General features: G+C 46.5%; 1 non-coding gene across 1 annotated transcript; it reads right to left on the bottom strand.

Annotated features, from left to right (window-relative positions):
• Positions 1-5,981: 5,981 nt before the first annotated feature.
• LOC119398089 (U4 spliceosomal RNA) lies at positions 5,982-6,123 on the bottom strand. The gene has a single exon (XR_005184762.1). It is a non-coding gene; the product is annotated as a U4 spliceosomal RNA (small nuclear RNA).
• Positions 6,124-18,332: the final 12,209 nt, after the last annotated feature.

Below are 18,332 nucleotides of genomic sequence, written 5' to 3' on the forward strand. Positions count from 1 at the left end.
AAACCCCCCTCCCCCCCCCCCTGGCTACGCCCCTGGACACAGCGTATCGTGAATCCCGCGCAAAGATGACATCAACAAACACATAACAAACACTTGTACTCGATATGAACTCTTTCAAAGCGTCGTCAATTAAGAAGAGAAATGGCAACGTGTGAGCTCCCCAGTTAGAGGGCATCCTGCGCCTGTGCTCATGCATACGCTACCATACTGCGCTTCATGAACACGGGAGGCAAAGGTTCGTAGCTTGAGTCGTGAACGTGCGAAAATGTTCCGCTTCCCGCTGGCGTGTGTCTCGCTCCACCAAGGAGACATTCGCTCGTGGATATCGTTGCCTTTCTGCGGCGCTTATTGCAGCACTTTTATGAGTCGGTGCTATCGTACTCGCAGTAGTAGGCGGCGGAGAAACACCGCTGGCGCACGTGGAAACTGCACTACTCTGACGAGGAGCCGTCACACAATAACGAGACAAAGACTAGGGCAATTATAGCGTCTCGATGCCAGCGTTCCTACGCTGGCATCGAGACGCCCTAATGCCCTAACTGCGTCGTCAGCGAATCGCTTCCTATCGGTGCTCGTTAGCGTCATGACGCATTACTTCACTTCACCGCTCACAGACGGCGACACCGCCCCGCCATCTAAGAGCACCGTGCGAGAGAGAATGTGTGAGAGACAGAAGGCGTGATTGTGGAGTCTCGTGTAAGTGCGGGGGCTGCGCAATGGATAGAGCGCCCAGCACCTGTCGTCGTGGACTGGGAGGTCGTGGGTTCGATTCCCAGGTGATTCGCCTACCTGAAACTCTTCTTCCAGTTTTTCTTTGTCATCCGTTAGTGTGCGTTTTAGCAATGTCATATCCGTGACGGAAATACGTCAGGGAAGTCTTTGTGAACCCTGGCATAAAACACTTTCGTGTTAAAAATACTTTTGCTGTTGGTGGCAATCGTCCACCAATTGAGATACAATGGCTTGCGTTCCACTGCCCACATTGCTGGGTGTTTCTGCGCATGTAATTCCTGGGAGCGTTAGCCAGCACCACTCGTAGCCAAGGTGGCGAGTGTGGAACACTTCTTTCGCCAGAGAGCGTCCCGTAGCACGTGATCTTTGCACGAAGTTGCAGCTGACTAATAAACCCGCGCATTCTACCTAAAGACATCAAGTCGACTGGGACGAGGCAGACTTGGTGCCTAAAGGTAGTCAATGATTTGTGTGCCTACAATGCGTTCCAATACTCACGGAGACCTGGCTTTATCCTGAAGTAACCAACGAAGAACTGTTTCTAGATAAGGACAACTATATGATATATCGATGTGACCGTGTTGATAGAAGAGGAGGCGGCGTGATAATAGCAGTGAAAAATACAGTCCCATCATTTCACCTTGATACTAACCCTTCTATAGAGATAACTTGGGCTGTATGCATTACAACTTATGCTAAAATACTTATAGGAGCATGTTATCGCCCACCTGATGCGCATTCCTCCTTCCCCGAGGTTTTGCGTGATAACATACAGCGAGCTACACAACTCTATTCAGCTGATATAATATACTTTTTTGGTGATTTCAATTACCCGCTCATTGATTGGCCTACCATGTCTACCACATGTCGCATCTCATTAAATTTTTTAGAAGTAACTCTCGACTACAACTTATCACGAGTTGTTCAGCAGTTCACCTGTGGTACCAACTTACTGGACCTGGTTTTCACTAATGCACCTGAGACTACTGAAGCGATTTCCTGCACAGAAGGATTTAGCGACCTCAAGCTCATTCATTTCCAGATCAATTTACCTGTAATGTTTACAGGCGCAGTGACTAAAACTATCTGTGATTATAACCGTGGTGATTATGAACAATTTAACACCGAATTAGAATTTTTTTATCACGAGCATTTTCTACCGTCATTTTCCTCGCGGACCGTAAATGCCAACTGGATTCTTTTTCAAGAAAAAATGTTACAGCTAGTAGACCAGTTCGTGCCTCTAATCTCTATATCCAACGATAAGACTAACCCTTGGTTTACGAAGCAGCTTCGAACATTACGGAATAAAAAAAACGTTCGTATATAATACCGCTAAACGCAATGATTCTGCTTCATGCTGGGAAAAATACAAGGTGTGCTTGCAAGAGTACTGTAAAACTCTAGGCGCAGCGAAAAAGAAATATTATTCACAGGACTTGCCCTCACTTATGAAAAATAATCCTAAAAAATTCTGGCAAATAATCTCTCCTTACAATAAGTCTTCTAATCGCGTTACATTACATGATGCTAAAGAAACTCCGCTTTCTGACGAAGCTTCCGCGATTGCCTTCAATGCATATTTCGCCTCAGTTTTTACAAACGAAGATTGTTCCAATGTGCCATTTGTCCCTGATCAGCCCTTCCCTTTCATGGCTCCCATCACCGTCACTGCAGAAGGTATCGCGAACCTCATCACGAATCTTAAAGTCTCAACTTCATCAGGCATTGATAACATTAACTCTAAAATACTGAAGAACACCACTGATATTTCCAGTCTCTTTTCTGTGTCTCATCTTTAACCAGTCTCTGTCATCCGGTGAGTTGCCTAAAGACTGGAAGATCGGCAAGGTAGTCCCCGTATTCAAGTCCGGTGACAGGCACTCGCCCCGTAATTATCGACCCATTTCACTAACATGCATATCCTGCAAACTGCTTGAACATATTATAGCATCTCATATCTACGACCACCTTGAATCAAATAACTTCTTTTTCCCTAACCAGCATGGCTTCAGGAAAGGCTACTCATGTGACACTCAGTTGTTCGAATTCACTACTGACCTTCACTTTATTATGAACAGTAACGATCAAACCGATTGCCTCTTTCTCGATTTCGCCAAAGCTTTTGACACTGTCCCTCATTGTCGTTTAATCTCTAAATTGTCTTCTCTCTGTATCGATTCATTAACACTGTCTTGGATACGCAACTTCTTGTCATCCCGTCAGCAATTCACGGTGGTTAACGACACTTCATCTAACATTTGCGATGTCACGTCTGGTGTTCCCCAGGGCAGTTTACTGGGTCCATTACTCTTTTTAATATACATTAACGACTTGCCTGCTAACCTTTCATCCACAGTTAGGTTGTTCGCGGATCATTGCGTCATCTACCGCAAAATTCAATCTATTGACGACCATTACACTCTCCAACATGACCTTAATCTAACCTACAGGTGGTGCGAAGCTTGGCAGATGTCCCTTAATGCCTCTAAATGCAAGTTAATCTCGTTCACTAGAAAGCGTACTGATTCATCCTTTCTCTATACTATTGATAATATCATTGTTTCAGCCATACTATCGTACAAATATCTCGGCGTTCACCTTTCATCAGACTTATCTTGGACTACGCACATAGCAGCTGTTTCTTCAAAAGCCTCCCGGTCTCTCGGCTATCTGCGCAGAAATTTGCGCAACGCTGCTTCTCACGTACGCGCATTATCATATCTAACTTATGTTCGCCCACAATTAGAGTATGCTTCATCCACATGGTCACCACATCAAGATTACCTTATCCGTACGTTGGAAGCCGTCCAGAATAAGGCCGCGAGATTCATCGCCGGTAACTACAACTATCATTCAAGCATCACCCTAATAAAACATGACCTTGCATTCATGTCACTGGATCAACGACGCGTCATTGCCCTTTTTATGTTTATTTCATAGGTACATCTACAGTAACAAATTCCACTGTTTGCCGCTTCATCTTCCTCTACGCACATCTCGACGCATTCACAATGTACGTAGATTCATGCGCATTCATGGTCACACACAGGCATTTAACTCATCACCATTACCTCGAGCCATAGCACATTGGAACAGCCTTCCAGATCACATCGTATCCATCTCTAATCGTGAAACTTTTCGTGATAACCTGATTTCGTTGCGTTTTTCTATTGTATAACTTTGTTGCACCTTGCTGTTTATCATTTGTATTTTTTGTTCTTTGTATTTTACTTTTTGTCTGAATTTTATTGCAATGTATATACTGATGCCCCCCTTACTCAATGCCCTTAAATGGGCCTGTAAGGCATTTTGAATTAAAAAAATAAAAATAAAATATAATTTGCAGATTTTCTCACGTGCTCGTATTGGACCAAGTCCTTATTGATAGCGGGTCATGTTGGTTCGGAACGAGGGTCCACTAAATTTTCGAATAGGCCAAATTCGAGTTTTGGACGCATGGGCCAACTCAAATTTAAGTGTGGGTCAGTTCGCTTTTGAACGTCAGTCAACTCAACTATCGGATTGCGCAAAGTCAATTTTGTGGTTGGACCAGTCAATTTCAGGATCGCGCAAGGTGGGTCTTGAGACGCTTTGTACACAATTGTGTACGCCACTTGTTTTAGATGCGAAGCAGCTTTTGCGCTGGGCTTCGTCCGTAGTTCCACTGGCGACCGTCCGCTTTCTAAAACTTACCATAGCCATCTGTAACATATTGAGCGTTCGCTGGCGCCAAGGAGAAGTCTTCTTCGTCTTGTTCTTCGACCACCTCGATTATGATACGTGCAGATCGCGTGCTCGCGCCAAGGAGAAGTCTTCTTCGTCTTGTTACCGCCTTGATGATGATATGTGCAGGGCACATTAGGGGCAAGGGCTGCCGTATGCTGTCCTAGTTTGGCGTAACGCAGACAAAACCACGTGTGTGGCACGCGCTAGCACGTTTGGGCCTGTGTATGGGGCTGGGTAAGACGCTGCGCCCTCTCTCCCTTACACTTTCTCAGCAATCATTTGATGGCGTCGGCGAACGAGATTCTGCAGACGCGCGATGAACCATCGCGTTGTATCGTAGTCGGAATGCGCTGGCACGCGCTAGCGCGTTCGGGCTTGTGTAAGGGGCTGGGTAAGACGCTGTGGCCTCTCCCCCTTACACTCTCTCGGCAATCACGTGATGGCGTCGGGGAACGAGATTTCTGCAGACGCGCGATAAACCCACGTGGCGTGCCCCAACAAGAGTTCGGGACGAGTAACAGCAACAGCAACTACAGTGAATTCATGCTGTGCTTCCACATGCAAGGACGCTTCAACATCGGGCAAGCTGCCCGTGATAAACGGAACTTTAAGTCGACCCACGCACTCCTTCGCATCCCCAAATGGTTCCTTTTAGTGGGAGATGGTGAAAGTTTTGCTAGTTGTGTCGATTAGGAGCTAAGAAAGAGCAAGGTACATTGAGCTTTGGATTAATTGAACCTCATGCGTAATAAATATGTCTTGCTTTAACCTCATTTGGCAGTTCACTGTAATTGTGCATAATCATTTTTCTGAAAGCACTACCATGTTCGTCGAGTTGGTCGACGTACCGCTTCCCGCGATCCACGTCCAAAGTATAATTTTTTTTGTTCGAAATTAATATAACCGAAAACAAATTTGCACTGTAGTTCCGGCCTGAGACTTGATTCTATTTATGCAAAACAGAACATGAATGACATCGGGATAAGTATATGTTTAAGTATAATTTAATTAAGAATAATTACTATAAAACCCTATCGAAAAATATCATATGACACGTATGACACATATCCAATAATCTCGTATGATCATACGAGAACACATATGATTCATATGTGTTCATACGAGATTATTGGATAGGAGGCATATGTGTCATATAAGAATTTTCGATAGGGAACGCATCAATCAGCGTATTATGACATTGTTCTTGTTGCAATGGAATATAGAGTGCCTTGAAATGATGATGTGCAAATTAGATACATTCACAGATAGTTCTTCATAGGTGGCGTCTAGAAGGGTTTAGCATTGGTCAACCGAATTTTCGAATTGGGCGTCAAAATTCCCGTGATGTCAGGACATGGTCACGTGAGTGCCGAACCCCGCCGGATTTCCTGCTTCACTGCTCAGCTTCATCAACTTCAGCACACCAGGTAAATAAATGACTAAACATACCCATATAAGCTTTCAACGTAGCAGAAGGAACACTACCCTTCGATAAATCTTTCTTTGCACTTAATTATCAGGCCCGTGAAGGCCTTCCAAAAATTGCCATGGCCGACGGTATTTCACGTCGTCCAGGCGGGGTATTGGGAAAAGTTTTCAACTAGCAATAGTCGCTCCTCAGTTAGAACTTCATTGGATGCGACACTGCCTCTGCGCAAAGCTACCTTCGAAGTGCCTGTTATCAGGTTCCCACTTCCGTCGGCCCTGTAAATTTCACAATTCAGTCAATAAATGAAAGAAGGCTAGCGTATTTATGACAAAGGAGTCGCGAATTATTTTGGTATGAGCAAAACTATGTTCTTTTAGAAAAAGAACCTTTTATTCATTTAGAGTGCTCAGATGTCATATTGGTGGGACGAGAACAGCTTCTTTCTTTGCGTTTTGTTTGAGCTTCAGAAAGGGCTTTTTCTTGTATTTTTCGCTCTCTGAAAAGACCAATCCACCAGTGTTGCTCTTCCTACACCAAGCATTTTTTTAGTAATTTAAACCACATTCTGCAGATAAGTATGAGTGAGTGAGTGAGTGAGTGAGTGAGTGAGTGAGTGAGTGAGTGAGTGAGTGAGTGAGTGAGTGAGTGAGTGAGTGAGTGAGTGATTAAGTTAATTAAATAATTATTTAATTAATCGATTGATAATTCATTCTTCCGGTCGATACCAAACCCTGTGTGAATCGATGCTATGCAAAACAGTTAGTAAGGAACTGTCCATTCCACAGTGTTAAGCTTTCAGCCAGACGTTACGTGGCGGACCGTCGTGCTTGCTTAAATTGACTGCAGACGGCTGCAACTTTTGAAGTCAACGATCTTTCCCCCTCGAAGCTGGATGCATGTGAACCCACACCAATAGGCCGACACTTTGAAGTAACGTCATGAGCCGGACGATCGGTGACTCCGCCGCCGTGCTCACAACCAAAGGCACTTTGACCATTTCTATCTACGTATCTGTCTATCTAGCCGTCTACGTCTGGGCGCTGTCGTGGTCGTCTCATTAACTTGACACATACCAAAATTTGCATGGGAGGGCGTTGGTGTATGACGAACACGATGAACAGTTCATTACATGAACAGCGTGAGACACTTGTCGCGTACGTCATCAAACCCTTTCCTTCAGTCACGTGTCGCACATACCCGTGGCCCTGGCCCATGGAAACCGCCACGGTGGTCTAGTGGTTATGGTGCTCGACTACTGACCGGAAGGTCGCGGTATCGAATCCCGGCCGCGACGGAGGCATTTTATGTCGAGGCAAAAACGCTTCAGGCACGTGTACTTAGGTTTAGGTGCACGTTAAAGAACCCCAGGTGGTCGAAATTTTCGTAGTCCTCCACTACGGCGTCCCTCATAATCATATCGTCGTTTTGGGACGTTAACCAATAATTTTTATTATTACTATGGCCCATGGAATGCGGGTATCAATTGCAGCTGATTGACAGTTTGTAACAACCCAGGAAAGGCGATAACAGACTTTCAAAAATATTTACGCGATCAAGTTATGGAGCTCGAGTCGCAGAAAATGCGGGGCAGGCGTCGGCAGCGTTGTCGGTGAGGGAAATATCAGAGGGACAGAAAGATTGAAAATCACTCAATCGAACCCAGGCATTCTGCGTGGCAGTCAAGTATTCGTCCACTTAGCTACGCCAGTGTTAAGTGGATGAAGACTGCTCACGAAAAGACCCTACAATGGCGTCACATCGCGGCATCGTCAACTGCGTTGCAGTGTTCGCTATCGGCGTTTGTAACCATGTAATGAACATTACATGTTAACTCCTAGGACTCGCCAAGCTGTGGTCAACCCGGAGGAATAAGACAAATCCGCTTCTTACATTGTGCACATCATCGCACCGTAGCGTGCAGTTCATTGCGATAAAACTGACGTCTTTGCTCTAAGGTGAGTGCCGACGTCACCTCGGGCCATAGAATACCCTTTGGGCGTCAGTGTAGTCGACGTGCCTGGTAAGCCCACGCTCAATCCCATAGCCGGGGGGTTCGAAGCAAGTGCTCCACTGCCCCCCCCCCCTCCATTCGCCCGGAAACAAAATGCCTCGCTACGGGCCTATCCACAATATACTTATAACTAACTATTCCACATGCACAACTAAGTTGGTCCAACTCCCAACGCTTAACTCAAAGGTACAAAGGAAATTTGGTATATGCCACTAATCGCCTGCAGCTTCGCATCATATCGACTACCAGAGTGAGTGGGATCTGGCGAATGTTTTCTTCAGCCGTGGTGGCATTGGGGGTCGCGCTTAGTTCATCTGGGCAGGGCCTCTCCTGCCTTCATAGGTTATGTACGACTGTAGTCGAGTGCGTGACGCGGGCATACCTGCAACGTCGACTATACCACCATGCCAAAAGCGTAGTTTATAGACCTAATCCATGTTGACATTTGCGTTCGAGCGCAGACGTCAGTTTCGTCGAGTAGTGGCGCACGCTGCAGCGGGCTGTCGTGCATATAGCAAGCACAGTTCGTTTACGCACAGTATTCCTCTGGAGTCTTCCAACGCTATTATAAGTGTCAGCGTCATAGAAGTGAATATGCGATGTTCATTTCATTGTTGTAGAGGCGAAGCCGGCGCTAAACCGCTGTGTTATACAGCTTTAGCCAACGTTAGTACAGTCAACAAATGTTTGCCGGTCCCACGGCCGCTCGATAAAATGAAGCTGCGGCCTGTCGCGTTTGAGGCCGCTGCTCGAGACGACCGCCGCTTTGGCACCACGAGCCGGTCTGCGAAAAAGACACCTTTGTGTTACCGCTCTTCTTTAGCCGCCTCGAAATCATGGTAAATATTATTGCAGATCACGTCGTTGATATTCACCTGGATGAATTATTTTAATCCAGAATAACAAGCTGTCATTAAGGCAAAAGTCTTTTATCATCCATGACTCGAAAATTTTTCCGCAGTCGACGTCAGCACAAATGTGCCAAAAAAAATCTAGGGCCCATCCACTCCGTAAAGATGGTCGCACAGCGAACCTGGCTATGCCTGATGATTCTTGCGGCGGCCCTTGCTGTCTTAAGTAGTGGTGACAACTTTTTATTCCCGTGTTGCGTGAGCTGCGCAAGCTCGCAGTTGGGAGTCGTCGGCTATCCGCTGGCTCTTGGCGTCTGCGAGCTCGCAACGCTGCGTCTTGGGCACGGCGACGTCTATAGACGCGATTGGCTAGCGAAATCACATGTCTTTAGGTAAGCGCGCGAGTCTATATGAATGGTTAGTGAGATCGCGTGATGTCGAGAATCCGCCGCTAGATTCCAAATGCGCGCAGTTACATCTTCAAAGCGAGATCACGTGACCTCCCGCTCATTGCACCCGCTAGGAGTTTTTTGCGGACGGTGACTTCTACGGCACAAGCTAGCGTAAGAAACCTTCGATGTAAAGAGTTTACAAAATGTCACATGACGTCATCAAATACGTCGTGTCGTGACGTCATCACGACCTCACAAGTCGCGGTAATTTGTGACGTCATCATTACGCCGTGTAGTGACATCACCTAATGGCTTCACCGCCTGACATCGTTGCCTGGTCACTTTACGGTACCAGTTCTACAGAAACGCGCCGTCGCGTCTCCCGGAAGCAACACCGTTTCGCCGTCGTTATCTGGGTCGGGAATATCCTACCAAGAGCGCACGCCTGGACGCGAACAAGTGGACGTGAAAACCAATTTGTTTTTGATCCGTTGGCAACGGGACGCTGAAATGTTTTTATACTGCACAATCGCAGTCATCATATTTTCTGTACACATTTGCAACGTCACAACTTTTGCAGCTCTCTTCTGAGGTTCTTGCCAGTGGTTATCGCGATAAATCTGAAAAAGAGGCACGCTTCGTTTCTAGACTTTGCAATGCAAATATGTTAGCTTTAGAGGGCCCCTAACCAGCCTCTGAAAATACAAAAAACACGGTTGATTCCTCCATCATAGGAATCGGTATAACACGAAAGTGAAGCGTGCCCTCGCAGAAGTAGTTGAATGTTTATTCTACATTAATATACGAGAGCTTGCACCAGGCCCGTAGCCAGGAATTTTTTTTTTTTTGGGGGGGGGGGGGGTGCACTTGCTGAAAACCTTGACTATTTGAGAAAAACGCCTATTTTCATGATTTATTTTCGATAAAACACCATGTGTCATCAAATTTCGCGGGGGGGAGGGGCTGCCCCCCCCCCCCCCCCCGGCTACGGGCCTGGCTTGCGCTATATCTGTTGTTGTTTGGCAGCTATAGCACCACATGATATGGACGCACCCACGTTGACTCCTGGTGGCACATCTCCATCCCCGACGACTAACGTTCACAAACATGATTAAGCCTTTGTGGTAGCTGTAGTAGTTAACATACACCTGGACACAGCATATAGTGAATCCCGCGCAAAGATGGCTTCAACATGCACACAATAAACACTAACTCGACATGCACTCTTTCAAAGCGTCGTCATTTCAGGAGTGACACGGCGAGGTGTGCGCTCCCTAGTAGTCGGTGCCAGTGCACTCGAAGCAGCAGGGGCGGAGGAACACCGTTAGTCAATTTGGAAGCGGCCCCACGCTGGCGAGGAGGTGTCGCACGCTGACGCGAAAGGTGAAGCGTGTAACTGCGTGGTCACCGAATCGAATCACCGTGGACGCCGCATTTCACCGACCATAGAGTTTTCTCAATATTGCCGCGAAAGCCTCCGCCGCGCTTAGACTACCGAAACGTTCGAAGTCGGTGCTGGTAAGTGTCATGATGAACCGTGGTCTCTGAGACTGGCTCCGGCAATGCACCGTTGCTAGCAGGGTGTCGGAACGGAACGAAAACCGAAAACGAAAAACGATAAAAACGATATTTTGGACTGGAACGAAAACGTAACCGAAACTTTATCTATTATTTCGTTCCAGAGTGAAAACGAAATTTTTTCAACCGTTTTTCGGTTCACGAGAAAACTTCGCAATCCGGAGCAACTGAACTCGTGCAATGTGAGCATATCTCAGCGTACGGTATTAGCGCGTACCTCAGGCAGGAATTCCAAAGCAAAGATATGTTGAAATTGTGCGAAAAACGAGAACAGTGGCAACCAGCATAGGCGTGCGCACAGGGGGGGGGTGGGGCAGGGGGGGCGGCCGCCCCCCCTAATCATTAATGAGGGGGGGGCGCAAAGTCTGCCCCGTACATGGACCTCTCGAGTCGCCTAAGAGGGGGAGGGGGGCGCAAAATCTGCCCCATACATTGACTTAATAGGGTAAGGGGGCGCTGCGACGAACCTTTGTCCCCCTAATGGGGAACCCTGCGCACGCCTATGGCAACCAGAGATGTTTATATTAACGCAAGTGGATTTTTGCGTGCCTGTCACGCAGGCCAGCGTAGAGAGGGCATTGTCGGCGCTGAAGTTTGTTACAGCGAAAGCTGTTATGAGATCATAACGGCTGATTTTGGCGCCATAGTTAGTTGTCCACCGCCGCCGGTGTCCGTGACCGCAATCGCGTGATATAAAGAAAATAAGTGAGAAACAAATTTCTAGGATCGGATGGCATAGAGTACCTCGATGTCCTCCTCGCCCACCACTCCCTCGAGGCACTCTAGAATGGCATTTCAACCCGCGCCCTCTGCGTGGCAGTCGGGTCTTCCACCACAGTGCCACGCTAGTGCTTCTATGCTTGCGAGGAGCGCTTGACAAGCGTGAGTGCTGACGAGCAATGCGGCCCAATGTTCCTTATTCGATACAAAGGCACAAGGTGCCCGAGCGGTGCACTGTTCCAACTAATACCAGCAGATCTAGAGGGTCTTATTCCTCATTAACCAAATCTTATTTTTCTCCATATTCACAACCGCTCCAGACGCGTGGCAAAACTGCTTAGTCTTCTTGAATACTACTTTTGTCAGCATAAAAATAGGCTGCTTCGTCATGTTAGCATTAACACATTTAAGCATAAACAATATTAAAACACCACCATTCGTTCAAACATGCTGACCATGCAAATACTATAGGTAGCGGGAGAACTGCCCGTATGGGAATTAGTAGGGTGGTTGTACTGCAACGAGATATGTAACCAAGCTTCTATCCCTCGACCTTGGTAACCTGTTTTGCGCACTCTCGCAGCTCTTCATGCATCTAATGACATCAGCTTTATAGGGCGTTCATTCTTAACTCAATAAAAGTATCAAGATGCCTTTCTTTAGTGGAGGAATTACAGTGATGGAATTGAACTGCCCGGTCATTCCCGGAGTGCGAATGGGCTAAGTTTTTTCATTCCGAGGAATTGAAAGGAATGGAATTGCAGCAAGTTCTAATTCCCCGCAATGGAATTGAAATGGAATGGAGGCGCCCATTCCGCCACACTGCTTCCCACCCACTGCAAAGTGCTGAGCCATAATTCTTTATCATCATCAGTCACAGCGCAAAGTGCACATAATGCCTTACAGATGTGTAGCGTGTACCACGAGACTCCGAAGAATGACGAAAAATGGCATAGTGGGAACTTCTCTACTTCAGAAGAATTGGGATAATTTATGGCGTAGTGGGTACCTTGCATGTGTACTTGTATTATTGCCCCAAGAGACTCTCCAGCGGGCTCTACAAAGTCCGCTCTTCCAGCTTTCGTTGTGACTGTGCTGCGTGTGTCGCGCAGGCCTTGCGATCTCTTTATCAGAACAGCGGTCTCGCACATCAGAGAGTACACTCAATGACGTGCTGCTTCTGAGATCGTGCTCACTCCCTTGACACAAAGCATTGAGCCCACTAAACAAATTCATGTTCGTCTTTTGAGAACATAAATACTACGACTTTGAAATTAATACTGGTTTGTGCTGTTTGGTAGGAATTCGTGGTACAGTTACTTCCGCTCCTCTGAACAACGTGCTTCGCCCTTGTCCCGCTTTCTAAAAAGGAAGGCAAGTAACTGCATAACAAATCCAATGTTTTTTTATGATTACCTTAACTTCAAATTTTTGCATACAGAAAAAACCGTTACGAACCGTTACGGAACATTTTTTTTTTTCGTTCCGGAACAGAAACGGAACGGAAATTTTTGCGGTGGAACGAAACTAAAACCGAAACGAAAAACATTTCGTTCCGACAGTCTGGTTGCTAGTGTTGCTCAGGCCGTTTCATTCACACGGAGAGAGCGTAATCAGCGAAACCAGAGCGACAGCCAGAAGAGCGCCGGTTATTGGACGCTGAGCTCCATTACTGAGCTTGGGCTAAGGTCGCCATTCCGTGGAAAGAGTTAACAGAAAGACCTCATCACGGCCGGGCTAGAAACACGACGGGAAGCGCCACACGCGTCGGTCTGGCCGTGGTTCCTAAAGGTTCGAGCGGGGAACGAGGGGTGACAGCCAGGCGATCGTCGCAGAGCTATTTTTTTTATATGTATGGATGCTATGAGCGAAGCTTGGGTTAAGGCCGCCACCTCGCGGTGTAAGGCGTTGACAAAATTGCGCTTCTTTTGGAAACGCGCCTAATGGGACGGCCACAGCATTAGTGCAACGGCGCGTTGCCGAAGCTAATCGCGGAGGCGATGCATTACTTCACTCTACGGCTTCCAGGCGGCAACACTAGCCCGCGCTGCAAGAGCGCTATGAGAGGAAAGTGCAAGAGATAAAAGGCGCGTTCGTGAAACCTCCTGTGGCTGTGGCACAGTTAATAAAGAGAAAAAAGTGGCTGTGGCACAGTGGCTAGAGCGTCTGTGACCTATGGGCACGTGCTGAGAGGTCGCGGGTTCGACTCCCGCTTACAAAACCTTTTTCTTCTAGTTTTTCGTTGCCATCTGATCGTGTGATGACGTATTTCCGCGATGGAAATTCGTCATGAAATTCTTGATGGACCTCGGCATAAAACACTTTTGTGTTAAAAAGGAGCCGGCGTTTCTCGTATTTCTGGTGCACTTTGTGACGCAAGAACAGTGATTAATGGGACGCCATTGCGGTACATACTCTCGATTCGTTCATGTACGCGAAATATCAGTTGTGAATTGTCTCCTACACTGCTTTGCCAAGCAACCGCCCACCCGTTCTTCCTTGTGTAGTATGACTATCGTGCACGACGATCAACTGATTTACCTTCATTTTCTGTGTTTTCGGCTGCGCAAGCCGAGATAACAGCGGGTAGCCAAAAAGCACGAAATCCTGATAGGCTCCCGCTCCAAGTGCTAGCATGGCACACGTGCTTTTAAGAAATAAGTGGCGAGGAGGAGATATCGCCTGTAGGAAGGGTAGTGAAGGCGAGAAAGAAACCACTCCCTCGTCTTTGAACTCGGGGTGGTGAGCGGCCCTTTAAATCATCTGTTCTCTTTCAAAATTCGTCATAGTTTTCCTTGCAAGCACGTACAGCTCATGTCGTAGTCAGTTTCATGTAAGGTTACCGTCCGATTTTAGGGGCGAAGCTTCTTTAGCTGGGGCCTTGTCTCCCGTCCGCGCCGTAGCCAGCCGCTAGTACTGGAAGCGCTCGCTCTCGCACTCGCGCCAAAGAGAAGTCTTCTTCCTGTTGTTCTTCGAGCGCCTTGATGATGATGCCAATGAGGAAAAGGAAGCAAGCGAGAAATAGCGAGAAAGAAATAAAAAATAGGAAGAAAAATAACAATCAAGATAAATAAAGAAAAAAACGAAAAGAATAAGAGAGAGGAGGAAAGAAAGAAAACGGAAGAGAAACAAAGAAGGCTGCCCAGCTCCGCACTTCCTTCAGGCTCGATCAGAGGGACTTGCATTGGCCTCGTCTTCTCAAATTTCAGGTTGGATCCCATAGAAGAACCTTTGACTTTACATTTCACCTATCATAAGGCGATCATAATGAAACGAAAACGCCGCCCACATCTCAACACCATATGCGCAGTGTGATTAATAAACAACTTTGTATATACTGTACACACGTGTGAAAACGAAAGAGAAACAAAGAAGGCTGCCCAGCTCCGCACTTCCTTCAGGCTCGATCAGAGGGACTTGCATTGGCCTCGTCTTCTCAAATTTCAGGTTGGATCCCATAGAAGAACCTTTGACTTTACATTTCACCGATCATAAGGCGATCATAATGAAACGAAAACGCCGCCCACATCTCAACACCATATGCGCAGTGTAATTAATAAACAACTTTGTATATACTGTACACACGTGTGAAACGGAAGAGAAACAAAGAAGGCTGCCCAGCTCCGCACTTCCTTCAGGCTCGATCAGAGGGACTTGCATTGGCCTCGTCTTCTCAAATTTCAGGTTGGATCCCATAGAAGAACCTTTGACTTTACATTTCACCTATCATAAGGCGATCATAATGAAACGAAAACGCCGCCCACATCTCAACACCATATGCGCAGTGTGATTAATAAACAACTTTGTATATACTGTACACGCGTGTGAAAACAGAAGAGAAACAAAGAAGGCTTCGCAGCTCCGCACTTCCTTCAGGCTTGATCAGAGGGACTTGCGTTGGCCTCTTCTTTTGAAATTTCAAGTTGGATCCATAGAAGAACCTTTGACTTTACATTTCACCGATCATAAGGCGATCATAATGAAACGAAAACGCCGCCCACATCTCAACACCATATGCGCAGTGTGATTAATAAACAACTTTGTATATACTGTACACACGTGTGAAAACGGAAGAGAAACAAAGAAGGCTGCCCAGCTCCGCACTTCCTTCAGGCTCGATCAGAGGGACTTGCATTGGCCTCGTCTTCTCAAATTTCAGGTTGGATCCCATACAAGAACCTTTGACTTTACATTTCGCCGATCATAAGGCGATCATAATGAAACGAAAACGCCGCCCACATCTCAACACCATATGCGCAGTGTGATTAATAAACAACTTTGTATATACTGTACACACGTGTGAAAACGGAAGAGAAACAAAGAAGGCTGCCCAGCTCCGCACTTCCTTCAGGCTCGATCAGAGGGACTTGCATTGGCCTCGTCTTCTCAAATTTCAGGTTGGATCCCATAGAAGAACCTTTGACTTTACATTTCACCGATCATAAGGCGATCATAATGAAACGAAAACGCCGCCCACATCTCAACACGATATGCGCAGTGTGATTAATAAACAACTTTGTATATACTGTACACACGTGTGAAAACGGAAGAGAAACAAAGAAGGCTGCCCAGCTCCGCACTTCCTTCAGGCTCGATCAGAGGGACTTGCATTGGCCTCGTCTTCTCAAATTTCAGGTTGGATCCCATAGAAGAACCTTTGACTTTACATTTCAACGATCATAAGGCGATCATAATGAAACGAAAACGCCGCCCACATCTCAACACCATATGCGCAGTGTGATTAATAAACAACTTTGTATATACTGTACACACGTGTGAAAACGGAAGAGAAACAAAGAAGGCTGCCCAGCTCCGCACTTCCTTCAGGCTCGATCAGAGGGACTTGCATTGGCCTCGTCTTCTCAAATTTCAGGTTGGATCCCATAGAAGAACCTTTGACTTTACATTTCGCCGATCATAAGGCGATCATAATGAAACGAAAACGCCGCCCACATCTCAACACCATATGCGCAGTGTGATTAATAAACAACTTTGTATATACTGTACACACGTGTGAAAACGGAAGAGAAACAAAGAAGGCTGCCCAGCTCCGCACTTCCTTCAGGCTCGATCAGAGGGACTTGCATTGGCCTCGTCTTCTCAAATTTCAGGTTGGATCCCATAGAAGAACCTTTGACTTTACATTTCACCGATCATAAGGCGATCATAATGAAACGAAAACGCCGCCCACATCTCAACACCATATGCGCAGTGTGATTAATAAACAACTTTGTATATACTGTACACATGTGTGAAAACGGAAGAGAAACAAAGAAGGCTGCCCAGCTCCGCACTTCCTTCAGGCTCGATCAGAGGGACTTGCATTGGCCTCGTCTTCTCAAATTTCAGGTTGGATCCCATAGAAGAACCTTTGACTTTACATTTCGCCGATCATAAGGCGATCATAATGAAACGAAAACGCCGCCCACATCTCAACACCATATGCGCAGTGTGATTAATAAACAACTTTGTATATACTGTACACACGTGTGAAAACGGAAGAGAAACAAAGAAGGCTACCCAGCTCCGCACTTCCTTCAGGCTCGATCAGAGGGTCTTGCATTGGCCTCGTGTTCTCAAATTTCAGGTTGGATCCCATAGAAGACCCTTTGACTTTACATTTCGCCGATCATAAGGCGATCATAATGAAACGAAAACGCCGCCCACATCTCAACACCATATGCGCAGTGTGATTAATAAACAACTTTGTATATACTGTACACACGTGAGAAAACGGAAGAGAAACAAAGAAGGCTGCCCAGCTCCGCACTTCCTTCAGGCTCGATCAGAGGGACTTGCATTGGCCTCGTCTTCTCAAATTTCAGGTTGGATCCCATAGAAGAACCTTTGACTTTACATTTCACCGATCATGAGGCGATCATAATGAAACGAAAACGCCGCCCACATCTCAACACCATATGCGCAGTGTGATTAATAACAACTTTGTATATACTGTACACACGTGTGAAAACGGAAGAGAAACAGAGAAGGCTGCCCAGCTCCGCACTTCCTTCAGGCTCGATCAGAGGGACTTGCATTGGCCTCGTCTTCTCAAATTTCAGGTTGGATCCCATAGAAGAACCTTTGACTTTACATTTCGCCGATCATAAGGCGATCATAATGAAACGAAAACGCCGCCCACATCTCAACACCATATGCGCAGTGTGATTAATAAACAACTTTGTATATACTGTACACACGTGTGAAAACGGAAGAGAAACAAAGAAGGCTGCCCAGCTCCGCACTTCCTTCAGGCTCGATCAGAGGGACTTGCATTGGCCTCGTCTTCTCAAATTTAAGGTTGGATCCCATAGAAGAACCTTTGACTTTACATTTCACCGATCATAAGGCGATCATAATGAAACGAAAACGCCGCCCACATCTCAACACCATATGCGCAGTGTGATTAATAAACAACTTTGTATATACTGTACACACGTGTGAAAACGGAAGAGAAACAAAGAAGGCTGCCCAGCTCCGCACTTCCTTCAGGCTCGATCAGAGGGACTTGCATTGGCCTCGTCTTCTCAAATTTCAGGTTGGGTCCCATACAAGAACCTTTGACTTTACATTTCACCGATCATAAGGCGATCATAATGAAACGAAAACGCCGCCCACATCTCAACACCATATACGCAGTGTGATTAATAAACAACTTTGTATATACTGTACACACGTGTTGTCACGTCTTTGCATGATCGAGTGGGCAATATACGGGGGGATTCACGGTTAATAATTCCCCGGAGCTTCGCCCACTCGTCACCATTCACTTCGGGGATATGCCGGGAATTTTTTTTGTAATCCATAAATGACAGCCTTCCCACTTTCGCGGAAGCAGCAGGAACACTGAGCTATTAATCCAGAAATCTTTCTTTGCATTGAATGATCAG

Source organism: Rhipicephalus sanguineus, chromosome 6, assembly GCF_013339695.2.
Source record: "Rhipicephalus sanguineus isolate Rsan-2018 chromosome 6, BIME_Rsan_1.4, whole genome shotgun sequence".
NCBI lineage: Eukaryota > Metazoa > Arthropoda > Arachnida > Ixodida > Ixodidae > Rhipicephalus > Rhipicephalus sanguineus.